The sequence below is a fragment of the Adiantum capillus-veneris genome, chromosome 12 (assembly GCF_014529385.1).
Source record: "Adiantum capillus-veneris isolate H3 chromosome 12, ASM1452938v2, whole genome shotgun sequence".
NCBI classification, from domain to species: Eukaryota; Viridiplantae; Streptophyta; class Polypodiopsida; order Polypodiales; family Pteridaceae; genus Adiantum; species Adiantum capillus-veneris.
The window spans coordinates 123,095,422-123,102,648 of NC_140942.1; positions in this window are offsets into that span (position 1 = coordinate 123,095,422).

Below are 7,227 nucleotides of genomic sequence, written 5' to 3' on the forward strand. Positions count from 1 at the left end.
CCTTCCCTCCCTCTCTCCCTCCCTCTCTCTCTCTCTCTCTCTCTCTCTCTCCTCATGCTTCTCCCACTCCAACTTCAGGTGAGAGCAATGAAAAAATCCATTACCTTTGTGTGCATCATCATTTCTCTCTCTACACTTATGATCAAAAATCTGAATTCAAAGAAGATTGAGATGCACTCCCTCCCTTTCTTCCCTCCACAACATAATCCTTTTCTCCTATCTCTGAGTACTCTCCACTTCTTTCCTTCATAGCCAACTTCACCTGCTTATAACAATTACCATTACAGATCCTCTCTCTAGTTTGATTGATTAGCTAACACAAATGTCATTCAATCCCCTACCAAATCCAATAACATTGTGTGCATTTTATGATATGATGGAGGAAAAAAACCAATACTATACTCATTGATCTTCTTCCATGCATGCTTCTATGGATCTTGTGTCACCATCAACATAGAATTTCCTATTTAATAGATAGATTGTGCAAGAGTAATTATGCCTCTTTAGGAGCAATTGATCAAAAGCTATGTTCGATACTTACTATCCTTGCTCTAGAAACTCCAAAATGGTCTTCAAGTGTTCCAGCTTGATACTAACTATGTGTGTGTGTGTGTGTGTGTGTGTGTGTGTGTGTGTGTACACCTTTATTTTGTTCATCTTGTGTAGAGGTAACACTACATTGATACTCTAAAGTCACAATGCTTGGATTCCATATTCTAGGTTGATTTGCATTGGCTACACCACACAATACATTAGGAAAATGTTGAGCTCAGTTTTGGGCCTTTTAAGGGTGCCACATCATCAAAGATGCACAAAAGAGAGAAACCCAATAAATCCCTCTAAGTATTGTTCTGAAATGCATGATATGACCTATCATTGGAAAGCTCTTAAAAAATGGATTCTAAAGAGCCAAGGTTCAAAAATTTGGATGAGTTCTATGAAATTTATGCCATTTTTGTTATTAGCTAGTTACTTTTACCATCACAGTAATCTAAAATCACCTTTTTATGAATCTATATGAAGGCAATATTTGATAATTTTATGCTATATATCAATAGATAGCATTTGAAGAGTAGATTCTAAATATCTAATCTCCAACAATCTAGAACTTGTTTGCAAAACTTTTACCCACTTTTTGAAAATTGTGCCACATTAGAATTTCTTGCAAGGCTAAAAAATTAGCTCAAAAGTTTCCCAAAGAACTCTCTTAAGCGTTTTGTGGCATTCTCATGGACTATGCCATTACATCTACCTCCATTTTCCTTATTACTTGTTCCATTCCATGACTCAAAAACGTGCTCCCTAATGTGAGGTGCACTCTTGCCATATAACATACAACACCAATCTAAAAACGATCTATTCTCTACAAATTATCACTCAGGCCTGGAACTTTACCACCAGCCTTGCCCTCACCTTTATTGGAAACTTCGTTGTTTGATGCTACACCACCAATGGATGATTGCTGTTTTAGGAGCAAGCATTAGAGCATGATAAGTTCACAAGTCACATATGCATGCATACAATCACAAAAATGTTATTGAAATCATTTAAACATTTATATAATAAGATACAGTCATATACATGCAAAAAAGAAAACGTGAAATCAGTGTAGTGATGAGGAGCGTTCCATTCCAACAACAAAAATGAGCTCCAAGAACTTGCACCACCTAAGTCCTACATGAGAATGCTCCCTACCCAAACCTATTTCTAAACAAATAAACACCCAAGAGAGTAACTTATCATAAAGTACAAGTACGTCGTGTAGTGATGAGGAGTGCTCCATTCCAACAATAGAAACTTGGTGTAGCGATAAGGAGTGCTCCATCTCAACAATAGAAATGAACCCCAAGCACTTATACCACCTAAACCCTCCACAAGGATGCTCCTTACCCAAACTTGTTTCCAGGTGGATAGACACCAAGGGAGGTAACCATTCATAAAATTATATTCCAACATAGAAATGAGCCCCAAGAACTTGCACCACCTCAACCCTCCACAAGGATGCTCCCTACACAAACCTATTCCCAAGTGGATAGACACCCAAGAGACGTAACTATTCGTGGATGTTGGAAAAAAGAACCAAAAAAACTACCTAATAAAGCTAAAGCCTAAAGGATAAGCATCAAGTTCTAGTTCTAGTGAGGACTCTAGATATTGTACCAAAATGGGTGTCTAGGAGGATGGGACATTGTTTATATATGCCCCCCTAAATGTAGCACCTCTTTGGAGGTAATAGCCGGCCTGCCAATCCCCCCACTTGGTAGCTTGATGGGTCCCACACTAGACAAATGAAAAAACCCGATAGGGATCCAAGAACTCCTGGTTCCAATTGGTCTATGTGAATTTAAATCTATTAACACCCCCATGTGGTGCTAATAACATGATTTATTAACACTTCACACTTCACATGAAGATGGGAATGAAATCCTTGGTTGTGGTGGGATGCATTGTTCAAGTGATGCTTAGAAGGTGGGGGATCATTATGATGCTTTCCATCAACTGGAGAGGCATGAAACTTTGAAAGTAGCTAGGTCATGTACCTCCCAATAGTACTTTGGCCATTGAAAAAAAAATTCAAGGTCATCACTCACTAGACACTATTTAGGCTAGTGTAGGGTCAAGAAGTCATTGCACCCTTTGAATTTATGTTCACAGTATCTACACTACCATTGCGTACAACCCAAAAGACACCCACACTATTTGAAGGGAATGGCTAGAATGATTAACTCAAGAAATGGAATTTGGATCAAAGATGTGAGGCAAGAGAGAGTCAAGGAGCATCATTACCAAGGGCTCAGAAAGAAATTTGAAAGGGGACATGGTACTTTGGCATACAGGAAAAATGAAGTATAAGAGGCCCAACCTGATCACTAAATGGGTAGAGCCATACAAAGTTCATAAATTGTTAATTATGGGTTAGTGTATGAAGACTTAATAATGCAAGAGGTTACTCTAGCATTAGAAGAAACTTGGACTCAATTTTGGGCCCTGTAAGAAACACCAACTCAGCATAGAGAGAGGTAATTATGAAAAATGCAAAAGTTTTTTTTTGGAATTCTATTTCTAATAGTACATACGTAAAGTTTGCTCAATCGCTTAAAAGCATGCTCGTACAAAATGCTTTTCGAGAGCCCAACTTAAAGTACTTCACTTTATAGGATAGCAACAGAGGGTCATAAAAAGGCGTTTGGCGCTTGTGCAAGATGTCATTATCAAGCACTTTACTTTTTTGATGATAGTGACAATTTCACCAAAATTGTCAGGATACCGGCAAGGCCGGACTAGACAAGGGCAAGGCCAGGCTAGGCAGTGTGGAAAGGGAGTCCAACTAGGGCAAAGGGCCAGGGGCTATGCTATATAGTGGCTCGGGGGGTTCACTATGTGTAAAACTACCATATCACGTGTGTTCAAGACATGTTTGTAAAACTCCTTATCTATGAATTTTGTTAAAAATATAATGTACCCTTTTCTTTTAAACTCTATAAGTTTTTTTCAAATTTGAAAAAATAATGCCCTTCTGTATATATATATATTTCTGTAAGTTTCAAGAACTTTAAATACCCTTCTGTTGAACTCACGTGATAGGTAACATTTTTATTATGTGACCTCCCTGAGTATAGTGGGTGGTTAGGTGGTGGACTCGTAGGTTCTAGTTCCCCTTGTCTAACATTGGTATCAAGAGCTTGGTTCTTTTTTGGGAAAGGCACATCCGTGGAGAAGGGGAGCCACACAACTTTGCATGAGGAAGTGCATGCGGGGGTCACCAAGTCGTGGAACACCTCTTCTGTGAGGAGGACGACAAGGCAAGCAGGCCGTGGGCAACCCCCCTTGCAAGGAGGAGCCGTCCAGGCGGACCTGCATAAAAAATACCACTCGCGGGCTCTACACCTGCGCGCCGGGCGGGGGAGTGTTTTACGTCACTGGGCCGGAGCCCCTACCTCAACAAAGAGGCGGCCATGGCGTTTTTCCCTACTCGCGTGTTGCTTTGAGCGGCCATAGCCGCTGTGTGAAGTTTTTTTTTCCCACTTACGGGCGCCCAACCCCCTTGGGGGTTAGTGGTCACACCCAAATTTTAACAATAAGGGGCGGTACCCACAGTGGGGCACCCCAACCCCTTCCTCCACGTGCGGATTTGGCAAGGCCCGGAGAGGTGTGGCATAGCATCAATGAGGCCGGCACAAACTTCGAGCCAAATTCTCTGTGCATTACCTGCAGAAACTCAGAGATTTCAAGAAAACCATTCCGACGGAGTTCAAAGTACAATTATGGGGTAAAATCAATTAACTCTTTCAAGTCTAATTGATTCGGCTATCAAGGACTTGTGGAATTCCACATACGGCGGACAATTTGAATCAATTTCCACCGGGATACTATCGATTTTGACGAAATTAGCAAGGCTAATTACACTTTGCGAGTGCTCTCAATCTCATGTATTTTTTCTGACTACTCCTTGCACTGCACTGTGTCACCATGGATTCGGATATCAATATGACATTCGATTTTAAGCAAAGTACGTCTGATCCTGTCAATGATGGCCCACGGCTGGATCCTCCCAAGGAGAGTACCCGCGACGCTACGGTAGGTGATGATACTTACGAATTGCTAGATATTCAAGAATTTCGTGCACTTCAGACACGCATGACAGTCATGGATGAAAATTTTAAAGCTTTAAATGAAAATGTTACTAAACTATCCACATTAGTAATTCAATTAATGCAACAGCAGTCCAAGAGTTCTGCTGACACGCACATGCATGAGCACATGCATGAGCACGTTGCTACACAAGGGCAAGGCCCTTCTAATATAGGGCAAGGCCCAAATGCTGCTATGTTGCATACTCTCACTGCAAAAGAGGTGGATGAATTGTTGAAAAACACGAAACCAGTGATTTTTAAGGCAGAAGATCGAGACCACAATAAGGATGAAGTGAATATCTTTCTCAGTAAGTGGGATGGAATTCACGCCTTAGGACGTACTCCGGACGCAGTGAGAGCTCTGTAAACGAGCTTAACTCGGAAAGGCAAGGCCTACAAATGATGGATGTCTCTCAAGGAGAAGAACATCATACCACAGAGTTGGCAACTTTTAAAGCTATGTTTAGCAAAGCATTTTTGTCTACAAATGAGGCATATCAGAATTGGACGGCTTGGGACACATGTTCCATGCGCCAATATCCATCACTGCTTCAATATATCTCTCACTATCGGGATGTTATCCTCAAGTTGGAAAGCTTAGATACCTTTCAACAAGTACGGGGGTTCATACGAGGTCTAACACCAGAGCTTAAGAAGTATTTCAAGACCCAAGACACTAAAACACTTGAGGAAGCCATAGCGAAAACACATATTCATGATGATCCAGATGAAAAAAAAACACATAATACCAAACCAACCCTAGCTGTATATACCTTATCACAAAGCATACAATAATGGCTTTTGGTCTATGACCTTTCAAAGCACCTTCATCCCCAAATAAACAATTAATATTCAACAATAGACGTCGATATCAGCATAGGAAGCACTCATACATTCTCACTAAAATCTCTCACACACACAACACATACATACAGGCATAAGAGTGAGAGCGAAAGTGATGACATTTGCTCAAATAACAAGAATAGGGAGACTACGACAATGCAATGCTGACTTGACTAGTTTCATTTAGAGAGTATAAGGTGAAGAATTTTTTTTGGACAAAAAGCCCCTTCCTTTCCCTTCCTTGCTTCTTTTGTAGCGCAACAACCCATCCAATCCCCAGGCAACTGTCGACCCCCTGTTTGCAGGAAACCTCGTCACGCCCCTACCAATTGCATTCAACCAACCGCCTCTATCCTGCATAAGCTACTCTAGCGGCTCTCAGATTATCTTTAAGTGGAGGTTTCGGCCCTGCACAGTATAAGCACCTTTCCTCTCCCTTCTCCTCAATGTTAGTCTTGCAGCCGACTCCAGCTTTGCCTCTCATGCCATGCCATGCTCTTCAAGCCCTGATGGGTCTACAACACACTCCTTTCTCTTCTTTTCGTTCCAGGCACTCCCCTGTGTGTAGGTGGCATCCCTCGTCCTATGCCCCCGGCCCATGCAGACCTCCTTTCCTGCGAGTTGCCCCCCCCTCGGCCCTGCACCTCCCTGACGGCCCTCTGCAGCCATCTTTCCTTGCATAACCCTTCACCCTTGCCTGTAACTCTCAATTCGCTACCCACAACATATGCAGGCCTTCAGGCCTATCTGTAATAGTGACCTCCCCTGCACCTCGCCACCGAGCTCCTCTGCTCGTCAAGGCCCAAACCCTGGGTTGCCCAATCCACTTCTCAAGTCCTGGCGGCCCCGACTTGCTCATGGTATCTCCATCCCCTCCAGCTGCTCGCGGCTCTGGGCCCTGGTCGGTGGGCCCTGGTCGGCCCTTCCTCTGCAACCAACTGGCGGGCTCCACTATGCAGCTGGCCCATTCCCCATGCAATGGCGCTCCTCTTGTATCCAGATGGCACCACCCCATGCAATCTGCAGTGTGCTGTAGTAGCGCCACCTTGTATTCATTTTTCTCAAGGTTTTTTAGCCAAAAAAACCCTCAAACTTGGCCTTGTTACACACACCCGCAACTGTCGAAGGTCGAAAAACCTTCACCACATTACAAAGCACATGCTTAACTCCTAGACGCCCCGTTTAAAGGCGTATGAAGCTTTGTCAAAAAGATAATTTCTCACGCCGATAACCATATGGCCGCAACTTGATATAGCTCGTTTTGCACAATGTATCTCATATAAAAAAGCATCTCACCGGGAATGGCATGACTACTATGACCGTTGACCAACTAGAGCCACCACACTATGGCTCGATCGGAGAGAGATATCCATCAATCTTCAATACCTTTTAGCATCCTGACCAATATGGTGGAAATCCATCCCTGCCTTGTTCAATATCACATGTGACAATATACATATTAACTTACAACTTGTTGAACCCTGCATCATGCAGCTGCACCAACATTATGTCATCCACCTGCTAAGCCTCCTGTACGTGCTTCCTGCACGTCCTTGGGTCGACAGTGTTTGGCTGCACCATCATTGCCCACCCCCTTGTTGAGTATTCATGCTCAACCATAGTATTATTTAGGTAAAAGAAGACGGTAGAGAGAGAATGATATAACATATATATATAGTGGCTATATAGATAGGATAGAGATAGAGAGAAAAGCATTTGCTGCATCATCTGCCAGTATCAAATGGAAAGC